Below are 16,162 nucleotides of genomic sequence, written 5' to 3' on the forward strand. Positions count from 1 at the left end.
TTTCTACCCACCACTGTGTCGGATTTTTCTTAAGTAAATGGAGGCGACCAGACTGGGGTGGGGGGCAGCAGCTCCCGCAGAACAGGCAGTACGTGGTGGCTGGCTCTGTGTCTCTTCCTTGCGTGCAGGCGCGTGCATGCACACACACACACACACACACACACACACACGGAGGTCACTCTAAATGACATGAGATGGAAACACGGCTGAGCCACCTGCGGTCCTGCTCCTCCTCCTCTGACATCCAAGTCCCTTTAAACCCTGTGGTGCTGGGGGGATGCTCACCTCTGGGGATAGAGGACTCGCTGACCCAGAAGTGTGCCCTTATAAAGAGATGCCTCCTCTAGGAGAAGGGTAGGAGGGTACAGAAAAAGAAGGAGAGAGGTGAGAGGGTTGTGTGCACACCTGAGCTCACTCCAGTTTCCTCCTCTGCCTCAGTCCACCTCTCAGAGGGCATCCCTCCTCGTCACCATCACCACCTCCCAGGGAGGCCTCTCTTCTCCAGGGATTGATGGAGACAGTCTGGGGGTCTCCAAGTCAGAAAGCCAGGCAGGAAAGAGAATGGCTGTTGGGGTCTCCTCCCTGCTCAGTGGGCCATGGGCTGGCCCCTCGCCCCTCATGGCTTTCCATGGCCCTGGGAGACCTCTCCCCAGCACAGGCAGCAGCCCCAGGGACCACAGGAGACCTGGGGGGAGGAAGAGCCCGGCCAAGGCTGCCTGGCCAGCCTCCAGTGCCCTGGACAGGTGGCTACAGCAACCAGCATCTGCCCCAGAAGGGACCAGGGGCAGGACTAGTGCTGCGTTGGCACCTGCCCCAAATAGCTGTTGCCCCCCAGTGGAAGGAAGCCTGCCTGCCACGATCCTCTACTCAACCGATTGGGGCAGCCCTGGGGTTGTCGTGAGGATTAGATGAGATCGTGTCTGTAAAGTGCTGTGCACGGTGCCCAGAAGCAGACAAAGTTCCCGGCACAGACCCTGGCACACAGAGATGCTCAATAAATGGAGTTTGTTGTATCCAGGTCTTAATGTTCAGGTAAGATGTGGGCCTGAAAGGAAGACTTGAGATTGGCCAGCTCTGCCCAGGATGTGTTGGCAACAGAGAATAAGTGTAGCTCAGCGGCAAGGAAGCCGGGAGCTGCTGGAAAGCCGTGCAGGGCAGAGCGTGAGGGCTCTCCTGGAGTGTCCAGGACATCAGGTACCTGCTGTTCAAATGTGCCCTGACGGTGCCCTCCTAGAGGGTCCTAGGGGGCGGGCAGGGGGGCCCTCAGTCACTTTTCATCACCCGTGGTGCCCAGAATTGGCAAGTGCTCAACAAATATTTGCTAACTCAAGTTCAGACGCAAACGATCAATGGGTTCCCTGTTATCCCTCACTTGGGGATTTTCCATACTCTGCCACCTCACCACTTACCTGCGCAGTGTTCCAGAGAGAGATGAGGAGAACATAGGTGTGTGTCAAGGAAGGATGAACATCCCGGCTTGGGTGTGTGTGCACAGGAGGGGTGCTGGTATGAAAGCTGGAAAGTGGATCCAATTCATTTATTCAATGCATTAAGCTCCTACTATGTGCCGGCTCCTGCCAGGAAAAGAGGAGGCAAAACCGTGGGCTTGTCGCCAAGGAGCCCCAACCCCGCGGGGAAGATGGACATAGCGGCTGGCCATGGTCGCCTGGGATGATTGATGATAGAGCTTTGCCCTGGGTTGGTGGGGCGCAAAGAAGGGAGGGGGAGACATACTCAAACTGAGTTTGCTGAGGACAAGGCCAAGGACATTCCCGGAAGGGAGAATAGTGGGTGCGGAGGCCCAGAGGCTGCATACTTGACACCATGGGGCTTTCTTTTGCTGCCTTGTCTCTGCACGTGCTTTCCCCGTGCCTGGGCTTTGGGTCCCTGGCCCAAAGGGATGATGGAGGAACACACAAAATGTATACGCCGAAGAGTGGAGGCCAGAGGGAATATGGTGGGTTCAAAATGGATTGGGGAATCAGGCTTGACTTGAGGTTCAGATCATTTCCCTCTTGCTGGGTGAAGGGAAGAAGGGTTCGAGGGGCAAGGGGACCAGTTAGGAGGATGCTGCAGCAGAAGGACAGTGGCAACAGAGAGCTGGTGGACACAGTGGCATTCACTGCAGGATTTGCCAACTGCGTTATCCCACGTGGGAATGAGGGGAGGACATCAGACGCTGCTGACACCAAGATCTCCTTCCCAAACGAACCTCAGAGAACACGCTGCTCCAGGGAAGACCGCTGAAGCGATCCTAATGGTGGTTGCCAGCATCCATGCTTTCACAAACAGGGAAACGAGGACCCCGAGAAGGGGAGCGGTTGGCTGATAGTCACACAGCGAACCTAGCAGCAGGGCCAGAGCCCTGCCTGCCGCCCTGGCTTGTAATTTGTGTCCCTTTCTCTTCATTCCTCACCCCCTGTCCGAAGGCAAGAACTCAGAAGCAATTGCTAGAAATGGCGAGACCTGACCCCCACGCAGTTCAAGAGGCAGGAAGCTCGGAGGCAACGAGGCGGGACATTAAGTTAACAGCCCCTGGAATGGCCCTGGCGCTGAACTCCTCTTTAAAAATTTGTCTTCAACCCCAAAAACGAATCAAGGGACCTTGTAAAGAATAGTTATTGACAGAGAGCTGCTCAGGGAGCGCCAGGGAACCAGGCCCATGAATCAGCTTGCTGGCAAAATGAGATTTCTCTGACAGCGGGGACAGGCGAAGGCAGAGCCGAGGTGTGGAGAAGCCGCCTTGAGCCTTTCCACTGCCCGAAGTCAGTGCTCGGCTCGGCTCCCCGCCTCACCCCCACGCCACCCAGGACGTGCCTCCAAACCTGTCTTCAACAAATATTGACAAGCACCTACTATGTGCCAGGCACTGTGCCCCCCCCCTTAAGAGAAGGCTTCAAGGAGAAAGGGAGAGACTTGGAGCCAAGCTGAGAACATGGGAAATACAGTATATGGGCCAGGAAAGGAAACTCTCATTTAAAGGGAGAAAACTTCCTAAGACAGGTTGGCAGGGACTCCTGGGGTCTGACGGTGCATTTGCTGTGTGACCTTCAGCCAACACATAACCAGCTCTGGGCCCTCATTTCTTCACTTGTATAAACATGGAAGTCACCGCTACTAGACAGTATTCACTGACCTCTCTGAAGGGGCTGTGCTGTTTTAGCACCTGTATTGCACAAAAGTCCAGGGAGATAGGAACTACTAGCTCCTATTTTATAGATGAGGAGACAGGCACACAGAGAGTGATGGTAATTTGCCCAGGGTCTCCAGCTTAGAAGTAACCTCCGGGCAGCTACAAACCTACCCTCTTTCTGCTGCACCCTGAAGCAACCGATGATGTTAGCAACTGAAGGGAAATGATGTTGGAGAGATGGGAAGGTACGAGGGGCATACAGAGGGGCCTCTAAGGATTTGATGTGCTCAAGTGATGGGGGCAAGGCTGTGGGACCCCCATTTAAGGTATAGACCATGGATAGTGTTGGGGGGCAGATGGAACACAGTGAGCGCTATGGCCTCTCTCCCATTTTTAGAGGGAAAACACTCCCTCCCCTACTAGAAGCTCCACCCCCAGCTGACTGTCACAACAGACAACCATCCAACCCTCTCTTGGTCACCCTTGGAGCAAAGAACCAGCAGGGCTTTCCTGAGAAAGGTGTTGAGCTGGGCTTGTTAGGAGAGCGGGCAGCACAGACAGGGAAGTGGGTGTGAGTTGCACCTGCCCTTTCCCTTGGGATACCGGCTGTCCCTTCAGCCTCTGGAGTATAAGCAAGAGAAACTGGGAAGCTGAGGCCATGCCTTAGGCCCCCACCCCGGCCACGGTAGCACAGTGAGTGTTTATTAAATCCTTATCATGGATCAGTCGGAGTGCCAAGCACAGGGGAAGCAGGAGGATTAAATAGCCATCACTAACATTTCCTGAGAGCTCACTCCACGCTAACCATTTTATATCCATCATTCCGTTGAGGTTTCACAATAACCAAGTAAGGTAGGTGCTATCATTATACCCATTTTATAGATGACAAAACTGAGGCTCAGAAGTTATGTAACTTGTCTCATGTCACACAGCAAACAAATAGCAGCGCCAGGATTCATACCCAGGTTACACTGGCTCAAGTCTCCTGTCTTCCCTCTGCCCCACACTGCCCTCCTCCGTGGGGACCGGGAGTTCAGAGAATGATTCTGACAGTGTCAAGGGCACTGGGCTGGGAGTCCAGGGCCTTGGTGGGGGTTCTCTCTCTACCAGTGACTAGTTGTGTGGCCACGAGCCTGGCACTGCCCATGTCTAGAACAAGCCAGGACCCTCAACTAGAATCCAGGGCCAGATGGCCCCCTCAGTGCCTTCAGTCTTAATGGTTTTCTGGTCTGCAGGTGTGAAGCCCAAGGCACCACCCAGCCCTGCTAGTTTCCACCTTCCACCCTCCACCCTCTTAGAGATGCTGTGGGCAGGAGGGGGTAACAGTTTCAACGGTCCTCAGTGGTTCTCCAAGCTTTGCCAGCTCTGCCATCCTCTACTTGATGCTGCCACTGGCAGCTGCTCCTGTGAGTTTGGACTTTGCCAGATTGTGGGGCGGGGGTGTCCGTAGGGAAGGAGCATGGGGGGATGGGAATGGTAACCATCCCTGTGTCTGCCAGAGAAGCAGCGAGTCGCAGGGCTAAGACAGAGCTTGAAAGTTCAGCTTGTGGATCCTCTGCCCACAGGGAGCTCCCAGTCTGATGGAAGAGACCCAGATTCTGTTCCATGGGAGCTCCCAGTCTGATGGAAGAGACCCAGATTCTGTTCCATGGGAGCTCCCAGTCTGATGGAAGAGACCCAGATTCTGTTCCATGGGAGCTCCCAGTCTGATGGAAGAGACCCAGATTCTGTTCCATGGGAGCTCCCAGTCTGATGGAAGAGACCCAGATTCTGTTCCATGGGAGCTCCCAGTCTGATGGAAGAGACCCAGATTCTGTTCCATGGGAGCTCCCAGTCTGATGGAAGAGACCCAGATTCTGTTCCATGGGAGCTCCCAGTCTGATGGAAGAGACCCAGATTCTATTCCATGGGAGCTCCCAGTCTGATGGAAAAGACCCAGATTCTGTTCCATGGGAGCTCCCAGTCTGATGGAAGAGGACTGGGCCCTGTCCTATAGCAGCTTCCAGTCTGAGGGGGGAGACTGACACACCCGAAGAAATGCCACCATGCATTCAGTGAAACATACGAACAGGTGCTAATAAGTGCAAAGTAACTTAGGTATGCACTTAGCCCACAGAGCAGAAGAAGTAAAGTAAATGTGGAAGCTGGGAAGTTAATCCAGAAAGGCAGCCTGGACCAGGGCTGTAGGTGGGTTGAGGGGAGGCATTAAGAAGGGTCTACCAGATGGCCAGGAATTCAGAAACAAACAGTTGAGGGTAAGGAGGTGGGATGGATTTATCCCAGTGGCTTGGGGATGGAGCCCCACAGGGCCCTGGCTAAGAGGAGTGGGCGTGGGAAGCGGGGGAAGGGACCCTCCCTCGGGTGACCCGGGAGAAGCCCTGGGCTGCTTAGGAGAGAGCTGCTTGGCTTCCAGTGCCCTGGCTCCCCCGCAGCTGCAGCGTGACCTTGCACGAGTCTCTGGCCCACCTCTGTGAGAAGAGGGGTCTGGGCTAGATGCTATCTGAGGACCCTCCCCGGACTGACCCTCCGTGCCCCCATCCAGAGCCCAACCGTGAGCCCATCTATCAAGTGGATTCAAACACAGAACTCAAAGTGCCTGCCAGGACTTCCCCGGGGCACAGACGGGGCCTCGGGCCCTGGCGGAGTTCCCAGCCGCATGGGGCAGGCCACTATGGGGCTCCCAAGAAGAACAAGGTCAGAAGGGCTTGAGCCCCAGTTCTGCTGCCATCTTCCTGTGTGACCTCAGGCAGCCCCCCACCCCTCTTTGGGCTTCACAGAAGGGCTGGAGGTGCCCTTTCCCTCCCGACCTTCTGCAGTTCTAGAATGACTTTCTTTCTCCTCCATTGCAAAAGCTCCCAACAGGCCTCCTATGACTTGTACTGGGGCAGGGGCTCTGGGGCTGCTTCCTGTAGCTTCTCCCATCAGGAGGGGTCCTGCCAGTTAGGACAGTTGATTGGGAGCAAAGGAAAAATGAGCAGTGTCCTGGGAGTGGACCCCTGTGCTCCTACTCTATACCGAAGCCAGCAGCCAGCCCTGGCCCTGAAATGGACTCCACCTGCAGACCCCCACCCCAGGCATGTCAGGGAGGAGGGAGGGTGGAGGGATGCCGTTGGTGGGAGGTAGCAAGTGAAGGGTCCTGCATGCCTCCCCCTTCTCTGCCCCTTCTTATCATGTACACCCTACAGCCAACTTGACGCACACAGTCCGCCCCTCCAAGGGGCACAGAGAGTGAAGCCCACCCCTCCCCTGATGGGATGCAATTCATCAGCATTGACAGAAGCTGGGATGCTGTTCCACGGCCTCCTCCCTCACACACACTTGCCCATGGGGTCCTTCTTCCATAATCTGTTCCCCGCCCCCTCCGGGCTCCGTTCCAGATTCCAGATCCCCTGTGAGATGGCTCTCTATCAAGGGAAGGGGCGGGCCCAGGGGAGGGGAGCTGGACTGTGGCTAGCCCACCGGGCAAGGACCACATCCCCCAGGGAGGGAAGAGAGGAAAAGAAGGCGAAGAAAGAACACTCCAGCAGCTGCAACATCTCGAGGAAATCTCCAGTGATGCCAGAGCCACGGGGTGACCCTCCGCCCCAGCAAACCTTGCTTCAGGAACAGACACAACAAAGCACCAGATGCATCCAGCAATTAAAGTGCTGCCTTTGTTAGAAGATGAGGAACTGGGCTCTTGTGGGCGGGGCACGTAGAGCACGTGTGCACACACTCCTTACACGCACACAGAGCGCGCATCACAAATGCACTCTCTCCGAGCATCCCTACTCATTCACACGCCTGCCAACCTCACAGGTGTGCACAAGCAGGGGCATGCCCCTCACAAACACACACACACACATACACACTCCCAACATGCACGCATATACACGTATGCATGTACACTGCCAGTTGGAGCCAACAGCTCCAGTGCAGTAATAACCAGAGGCAGCTAGTGCTTGATCACATGATAGGGCAGAGCCCTCACAGCCCCTCCACCCTGCCAGGAGGGAAGGCAGAGGTCATGGGGGTGGGGGCCAGGTCCAGAGCTGTGAGTGAAGGATGGGTGGACCCAACAGGGAGAGGTTGGAATAAAGACAGATGGCACTCTGGGCTCTAGTGTACCCATGGGGTGTCTACAGACAGGGGCAGCTGCCCATCCTATAAGTAACCTTCAGGGGTGGTGGTTTGTATAGAAGCTTGTTGGAAGGAGGGAGGGTCAGGAGCACATTTACCCCATACTTAAAACAATAACTAAATAGTCTCACAGCACTCTGAAGAATACCCATTTACATGCAAGCCATCACTGAGTTAATTACAAAGATTCTTATCTGTTCATTAAAGCAGACTGGAGGGACTTCTATTTGGAAACACTTTGCAGTTAAAGGGACTATGTTATTAACTCTAATGAAATGATTTATTCTGGGCCCGTGCCTGGTGAGGTAGAACCAGAAGCCCTCATTCAGAGGGTGTGCCCTGGCTCCTGGGCTGACATTCTTTGCATGGAAGCTGGGAAGATTTCTGGGAGGAAAGGGACAGAGATCCTGGAGAGATTATTAAAACACCTGTGGATGGAGAGAGCCCTGCTGAGGCTGGCTGGGGGGAAAGGGCACCCCGGGTGACTTGGGGGTCACCCTAGCCAAGCTGGCCTAGCATGGAAGGCAGTGGAACTGACTGCACCCTGATTCAGTTCCCTGCCTATGAAATGGGGATTCAGCAGCACGTACTTCAGGGGGTTCTCGTGAGGATTAAATAAATTATTGCATGTGACACCCAGATAGAGGGAGCAAGGTGGTCTAATGCGGCTCTGTCTCAGGCCAGCGTCCGCCACCAGGAGCGTCTCCTTCCCAGTGTGGAAATGTAACCCAATGTAACAAGCTCCGGGGGTCCTCCCAGCCTCCAATCCAGCATCCCAGCTTCATCCAGGGGCAGCTTGACCCTGGGGTGGCCCTGGGTGTAGGAGGCAGCTGAGGGTACTCCCAGGTACGGAGGGCCCACTGGCAACAACAAGGAGCCAGGATCCCAGCAAGGGTGGGGCGAGCAGGGTGGGGAACTCACAGGGGAGGAGGGGCGCCGAGAAGGGAGGGCCCGGCTCAGGGGAGGTGGACCAGGTCTGGGGTCTGAATTCAAGCCTGAGAGCGGGCTTGTTAGCTGGGGGTTTGTGGATGGGCTCAGGGAGTCCACGACCTGTGGAAATGGTACATGAACTTGAGGTAGGTATGGGGAAGAGTTTAAGTCATCACTCCAGGCCCTACGCACCCCTCCTTCACCCTGTAGGGTCCCAGCAGAAACCTCTCCCCAGGTCACACCTAAAGGGGGCATTTCTACAGTCAATGAAGCCACTCATCTCAACAGGGAGTGGAGGTCACAACCAAAATAAAATGGGACCAAATCTCCAGCCCCAACTGGCCCACAAAGGATTCCCAGATTAAATGGAAATGAATTGGCACGTGATTCTCTTTGGGATGCTCTATACTCTGGGGCCGTCTGCTAGAAGGGGAGAAAGGGGCAACAACTTTGATTCTTCTCCACTGGGGACCCACAGAGGCTGGAAGGCAGCCCCAGCTGGTCCCCAGCCTACACAGTGGGCAACTCCCACATTTCCTGGCCCACCCAAACCCACAGCCACTAGGCAGGCATGACAGGAGCTATCTTCAAAGACCAGATTGAAGAACCCTACCTTTGACTGTTCAGGCTCACCCCTACCTGTGACTCAGTCTCCTGTGAAAAGAGGTTCTACTGTCTCACCTGGATTGTTTCCCGGGGGGGTAGGATGGAAGAATGGGAAGGAACAAAGTCCAATTGGCCAAATAGATAGAAAAGGTATTAGGAAGGTCAAAACTTCCTTCTGGAAAAAACATAAGGAAGACTTGTGCTGGTAAGGGAGAACACTCAGAATCTAGCAAAGACTCAGAAGCAAGAGAAGGTCCTGGGGATTTTGGAAATTCACCAGGGTTCTCCCCCTGAGCTCGTGAGCAAACTGGGAAGGCAGACATGGCCTAATAAGACTTTGGACTGTATCCCAAGGTCAACGCGCATCACTGGAGACTTCTACAGAGTGGTCCAGGAAGATTGGGTTTTGGAAAGATGGCTATGATGCAGAGGGATGAGGAAGGACTGGGGCCCAATGAGCGATGGAGCTATGCTAGGTGTCAACTGAGGCCAGGAATGGAAATGCTTTCCCAAACAGCTCTCTTGAGGTTCTCAAATCCCTCCTTTCACTTATTTATTCCTCTAGATTCCCTAAGGTCCAGACCCCCAAGAGTCTCTTTGCCCTGGGATAGTCATATCATTTAGTAAGAAGAAAGGACTTTGGAATTAACAGGGTGGGTTTGATTCTTGGTTCAGCCATTTACTTCTTGCAAGTCACTTCAAATCAGTATCTCAGTTACTCAATCTGTAAAACGGGGCTGAAGTGGGACTCTTCCTAAGGTTCATGTGAAGATCGATGATCTTTTCCACACAGTCTTAAGGCACATAGTAAGTGCTCAACAGATGTTGGAATATTACTAGCATGTCTTTAAATTCCCAGCACATGACCCATTACCACCAGCACTGGAAGGAATCCATTCCAATTTTGGAAGAAAACAAGACCCAGAGCAATGGGATGATTCGCCCAGATTCCTGGAGTACATTGATAAAGGAGCTGGGATTCGAATCCAGTTCTCCCGACCACCGTCCCATCTTCCCAGCTGCCTCACTCTCAGGCAGGCTTGACCTTCAGGTATTTCGGTGAAATGACTGCCCCTCATCATGCTTTCAGACTGCGTCAGTTATCAGGTCTAAATCCAATGCCTTCTCGCCACCCTGATCACAACCCCATCTTCTCTCTGTCAGAGAGCATCTGCTTCCAAGTGCCGTTAAGACCTAGGCCGGGGGTGTTGCAGGGGCCACTCGGCGGAGTGGTTGGATCTGGGGGGAGAGGAGACAAGGCACCGAGGAAGGAAGGATGCTAAATGCTCATCTTGTCTCCACCCTCTCCCCTGGGCTCGGAGCCCGGCTGAGGGATGCGCCTGTGCTCTGTCAGCAGCCCCGGTCCACGATGGATGCGGAACCTGGTAGGCTGGTGTCGCAGCACTTGGTGAGATTCATTTTCCTGCTGCGAGGGGTGAAAAATGTGGCCTCTGTGTCATCCATCTGCCCTGCAGCGAAGTGGTAAACAGGCGAGCCTCACAGAGAGCAGCTTGGAGCCGAGCCTAGCTCAGCAGGCCTCCCGCAGGGGCTGGGAGGCCGGGAGGAAGTGCCGGGATTCATTTCCTTGGGTGCCCAAGGCTGGGAGGACTCCTGAGTGTGCCCCTACGGGGTGGGACCCTTGGTGGAGTCACACACACCTTCAAGAACCAAAAGTTAGAAAGTGAGATGGACCATGATTCCATCTCATAATCCAAGGGGAAAATGGCTGGGCTCCCGCATGTTCCTGAAGCCCTGCTTTCCCCTGTGTTGGGCTGCTCCTCTCCTCGTGTTACCCGTGACCAGCTCACAAGTCACCTACTCCAAGGAGGCTTCCCAGATCCTCCCAGCTTTATCTCTCAGTGCTCAGTAGTTATCTTAGGTAGGCTTTAGGTCACCAAATAACTTGTATCTACCTCTGCCCCGCACAGCCATATCATTTCTGAGCCTTGATCCTCCCAGCTTTCCCTGTAGTGAGTTAACTGCATTCCAGGGTAATCAAGGACTCAGCTAGAACACTCGTAAAACCAAAGTTCACCATTTCCCTCCCAGGTCAGAGGCCACCCCTTGGCAGGTTCTATCGAATGCTCTTGTCAAGTACATTGTGCTTCCAGGAAAACACTTAGACACTTAGAGTGGGGTTGACTCTTCCTTCTCCTGGCCCGCCCCATCCCTTCCTCCTCTCCCGCCCCATCCCTTCCTCCTCTCCCCACACTCCATCATTTCTTCCTGTACCACCTTTTCTCAAGTCCTTGTCAACGATCCCTACATCTGTTCTCGGCACCAAAGTGCTTTCATGCCCACTCTCCTGTCTCCAGGCCTCACTTGCTAAGAAGGGCTGCAACTATAATTATTTCATTTAACAGATGGGTTCCAAATGTTCTATTCCATTTAATAGATGGGAAAACTGAGACCAACACAAACACAAGTCTTGCCCACGGTGACACGAGTCACGGTGACACGAAGTCAAAGCAGGGACTGGGGCTAGATTGATTCTGAACCTTCAGAAGCAATCCCTTTCTACATTTTTAAAGTTCTCAGCCCCATCGGGAGGCCCTGCTGGCTTCTTTGTCACCAGCAGGGACAGAGCCAACTCCAGTGCTCTTTCTATTTTCCCACTCCCTCGTTTCTACCAGGACCACTATGACACCCTCCTACCCAGCCTCTGCCCAGCTCTCCCCACTGCAGCCTTTGGCTTCAGAATCACCTCTAATCTGTATCTGATCGTCGTGCTGCCCATCAGGGATGCTGCCCTCCTCCCCTCTCCCTGCCCTATGTAGGTGTCCTTTGCCGCAGGTGGAGGGGGTGTTGCAGAGTTAAGGCTTAGGCTGCCCCAGGTGAGAGGTCCTTGCAGATGCTTCTGATCTGCCTCCTTGAGTGTCCGCGCCCCCTCCCCACCGCGAGGATCCCCTGGGGAAGCGGGGAGGGCAGCTCATCCACGCAGCTACATACACCAGACTTTGCTTAAACCTCCTGGTCTTGCCCACATCTCTTATCTCCCAGCCTTTCACCAGGAGAAAGAGGGAGGACCGGGAGACCTGGGTTCTCTCATTCAGTGCCCCTCTTAGCCGGGCCTTGGACCATAGAGACAGTAGGGAGGTGACAGCCCAGCCGAGCCCCCAGGATCCACAGATCTGCCATGTGGCATTGGATGAGTCCCTCCCCTCCCCATCTGTTAAGCAAGAGGGAAGAATCCAGGAGATCTTAGCTCGGGGTCGGGGGTGCGGACACTTTAGAGAAGCTGATGAAAACCACGCACCCTCCCCCCACCGTTTTTCTACTTATACAAAATTTCACACACTACTCAGCGGGGGTGGTGAACCCCTAAGGACCCTCCCATGGACTCCCCCTTAAAACTCCAAGGAGACTACTTCAGAAGCCCTTGTAAGATGGTTCCGAAGGACCCCAGCTTCAGCCCTTTGAGGCGCACCGCTTCCACGCGCCCAGGAGGAGCAGTCCCTGCCCCCGGGCTGCAAGCCCCAGGAAAGGTTAGGGAGGGAACGTTTCTCCCTCATCCCTCACCTGGGGTGTTAGTGGAGCCGGCAGGACCATTACTCACGGAACCAATCTCTCGCTCCAACGCTGGCCCACCCCCTCCTCCGAAGAACAAAATTAAAAGAGATTTGTCCTCGAGCTGCGACAGCTTATCCTTCTCTTGTCAGCAGCGAGGAGTTCCTGGGCCAGCAGCTAGGGGCAGGGATGCTGGCTGAGAGCCTGGACAGGAGGTTCCATCTCCTTGGCCTTGGTCCTCCTGTTCTCAGCAGCCATCTCCCTCCAGCCCTCTCCTCCTGTCCCCCTTTCAGCCAAGGGACATTTTAAATGAATTCCATTTAAAACTTCAGAAGCAATCCCTTCCCACATTTTTAAAGTTCACGGCCCCAGCATTAGGCTCTCGCTCTCATCTGTTCACGCTTTCGTTCAACAAGTAGCTCAATTTGTCACCTCTTTGCTGAAGCGTCCCGATCCCTCCAAGCTGAATTATGGTGCCCTGCTTGGAACCATCAGAGTGAGTGCTTGCTCGAGGCGTCACACACTTGTTCCTCAGAGTGAGGGCTCCAGCAGCCAGCCTCTCTGCCTCTCCCAGGCGTGGGGGTGAGCTACTTGAGGGCACGGACCACTTGCATTCATCTTTGCAACTCCGACCTGTGCCTGACAAAGAGCACATGCCAACCTGGCAGACCACATCTCCTGATGGTGGGTCCACCAGGTGCCCAGCACTGTGTAGCCACAAAGGGGCTGACCAAGAATGATGCACCTAGTAGAAGTGACAGGTGCAGAATCCAACAAAATGCCACTGTGACCAGTGAGGCAATAGGGGTGGGCACCGCCATGCCCACACTCTGCCCTTTATCTACTTACCCTCCATCTCCGGCCACACTGGCATACACTCAGGCTCCCCCAGACAGACAAGGTCCCCAGCTCACCAAGATCTCTTGCCAGTTACCACCTCTGTCCAGGACACTGGGGCCAGAAGAGAGAGCTTAGTGCCAGCTCTGCTCCTTGAGAGGATTGTGGGAAATTCCCTCATGGCTATTCTTACAAAGGATGAGGAGGGGCTGGCAGAAGGGAGGAAGGGAAGAGGACCATTCTCCAAGTCTGCCCCAACCACTTGCTTACTCCGGACTCACTGGTGAGAGAATATTATCCCAAATTATCCCAAATGCTATGGGAACAGCAAACTCACTACAAGAAACAACTGAAGCCCTCAGAATTTAACTTAGAGGACCTGCTTTGGGGGACCTTCCTACCCCCCCAGATCTCCTCCTTTGAGGGGCTTGCAACTGCAGCAGAAGTCTAGATGGAATCCCCATGGCACCCAAGGTCTCAGCTCAACAGGCCCCAAGGAGGGGAACCACTCAGACCCAGGCAAGATCCTGCCCTCGGTTGGCAAATGTCTTAAAGCAGCAGGTAGCAAATATATCAGGCTTTCAGGCTGTATGGTCTGATCTCTGTTAAAATAACTCTGATCTTTTAGCCCAAGAGCATCCATAGACAATACCTGAACAAGTGGGCATGGCTGTGCAGCAATACAACTTTATTTACAAATCCAGCAGCTGTCTGCTGGAACGCAAATATCACACACACACACACACACACACACACACACGCACACACACACACCCCTTAAAGAACACGTGGGCACCTCTTGTCACTCAGGATTGTTATGTTCAGCGCTGGCACGTATAGCCCCTAATCCTAAACCCCTGCTCTCACGATTAACACTGTTCAGGCTCCAGGGAAATGGGTCTCCACCTCTTTTGCTCTGGGTTTGCTGAATAAAAGACAACAGAGTCAGAATGCCGAGAACGTTTCTGGGACCTGCTGCTGCCGCCAAATGGCTCCACTGGATGGAATGGAGAACACGGGGCACATCGGAGCCGCAGAAGCACTTGGGTAAGATGAGTTAATTAGCTTTTCAAATCCTTGCTCTCAGATACCATGAATGCAAGAGATTCTTGAAAGCCAAAGTATCATTTCCAAGCAATGCCAAGTGTCCTTTTCTAGCTGTCTGACTGTTCCAATTAATGGTTCTGGAAGTACTCACAATTCTCAAGTTATTATTTGTAGTGTTTGCTCTAGTTAACAGAGCAGCTAAGGAACATTTTGCTACATTCAACAATTCATATTAATCATATGGTATAAATGTAGGTCTAGATGTAAAAAGCATGACACTGATTCATTACATTAACAAAAAATTGTACTTTTAACACTAGAGTTGTGAACAATTTTTTTAAATAAAAATATTTAATAATACTTAAATAACTTTTCAAAATTTTTTAAAATTTCAGGTTAGTGAAATAATTTTTATTAATTTTTATATTCATTAATTACAATGGGAATTGCACCTTTTAATTTTAATAGATCATTTAATACTTTGATGAAACATATGAAAAAGGGTTAGTTTTTAAATATTTTACTATCATTTGAACTTAAATGCTTAATGAAAATATTTTTGAAATTTGTACGCTTTGAATAAAATTTCATTTTATTTTTTAATTCTTTAGCTGAGCTGTCCAATAGAGTATCCATTCTCTACATATGACAATTGAGCACTTGAAATGCGGCCAGTTTGAATAGAAATGTGCTGCAAGTGTAAAATGCACACTAAATTCTGGAGCCCTTATATGAAAAAAAGGAACATAAAGTATGTCATTAATAACGTTTTATATTGTTTACCTGTTTAAATAACAGTTTGGACATCTTGGATTGAATAAATATATTATTAAAATTAATTTCACCTGCTTATTTTTGCATTTTAAAATGTGGACTAGATTCTATATGTGACTCACATTTGTGGCTCATGTATTTCTATCAGATAGGGCTGCTTGAGATCATTACTGTCAAGAGAACACAAATTATATGAAAATCCTGATTATAACAACAAAACTGGTGATTTTGCTGACATAATGGCAAAAAAGATAAATTTTAGGGAGTAAATATGTGATAATTTAAGCATGATGCACATCTTTTTTTATGTGATTTTAACACTGATTTGTTCTAATTTTCTCATGGTTCTGATGTTATCAAGTCTTTTATGGTTGTATTTGAGGTATAATTTACATACAGTGAAATGCCCTCGTTTTAAGAATACAGTTGGATGAGTTTGGATCAGTGTAAACACCCGTACTACCAACCCCCTAATCTAGACATAAAACAACTTCATCAGCCCACACAGGTCCTTCACAATCCTTTCAATCCCAGGGGCAACTGATTTTCTGATTTCTATCATCATAGGTTCATTTTGCCTGTTCTTGAACTTCACATCATCAGAATCACACATTATCGCTTTTGCGTCTGGCTTCTGTTATGTGTCTTTATTTTATTTCTCATCCAGACATCGGCCCCCACCAATGGGACACCAGGACATACATGCACGGTAATAAATAAACTCTTTGGGATTTCCCACCATAGCTTTATATATTCTTTTCAGTTTTGTCATTATGAAGGTGTATTTGCCTGGGGAGGGGGCTAAAACATATTTTATTTGCCAGTCTAATAGCTGAATCAATGACGTTTTGGTATTTAAACGTGTGGTATGTGGGCCTCCTTTGCACTCTTGCCCTGGGCCTTGCAGATGGTAGGCATGGGCTGGCCGAGGAGGGAGTGAGAACGGAGGCCAGGGCTGCAGGGGAGCCTCCACCTCCTATGGTTCAGGAGCCTGGCCTGGCAGGTGGGACTCAGCCTCAGGGCTTCCTCGGAAAGGATGCTCCAGCTGTCTGAGGGCCAGCAGAGAAATCCCTTACAGAGGAGGCAAGTTCAAAGGTGGAAAGTTCAGGGTGTGCTGGAGACCCATGAAGGGAGGGGCAAAGCAAGGGGTCCTGAGGTGCCGAGCTAAAACAGGCACTGCTCATTCGACCGACAAATACTTCTTGAGCA

The sequence above is a fragment of the Eubalaena glacialis genome, chromosome 19 (genome assembly GCF_028564815.1).
Source record: "Eubalaena glacialis isolate mEubGla1 chromosome 19, mEubGla1.1.hap2.+ XY, whole genome shotgun sequence".
Lineage (NCBI taxonomy): Eukaryota > Metazoa > Chordata > Mammalia > Artiodactyla > Balaenidae > Eubalaena > Eubalaena glacialis.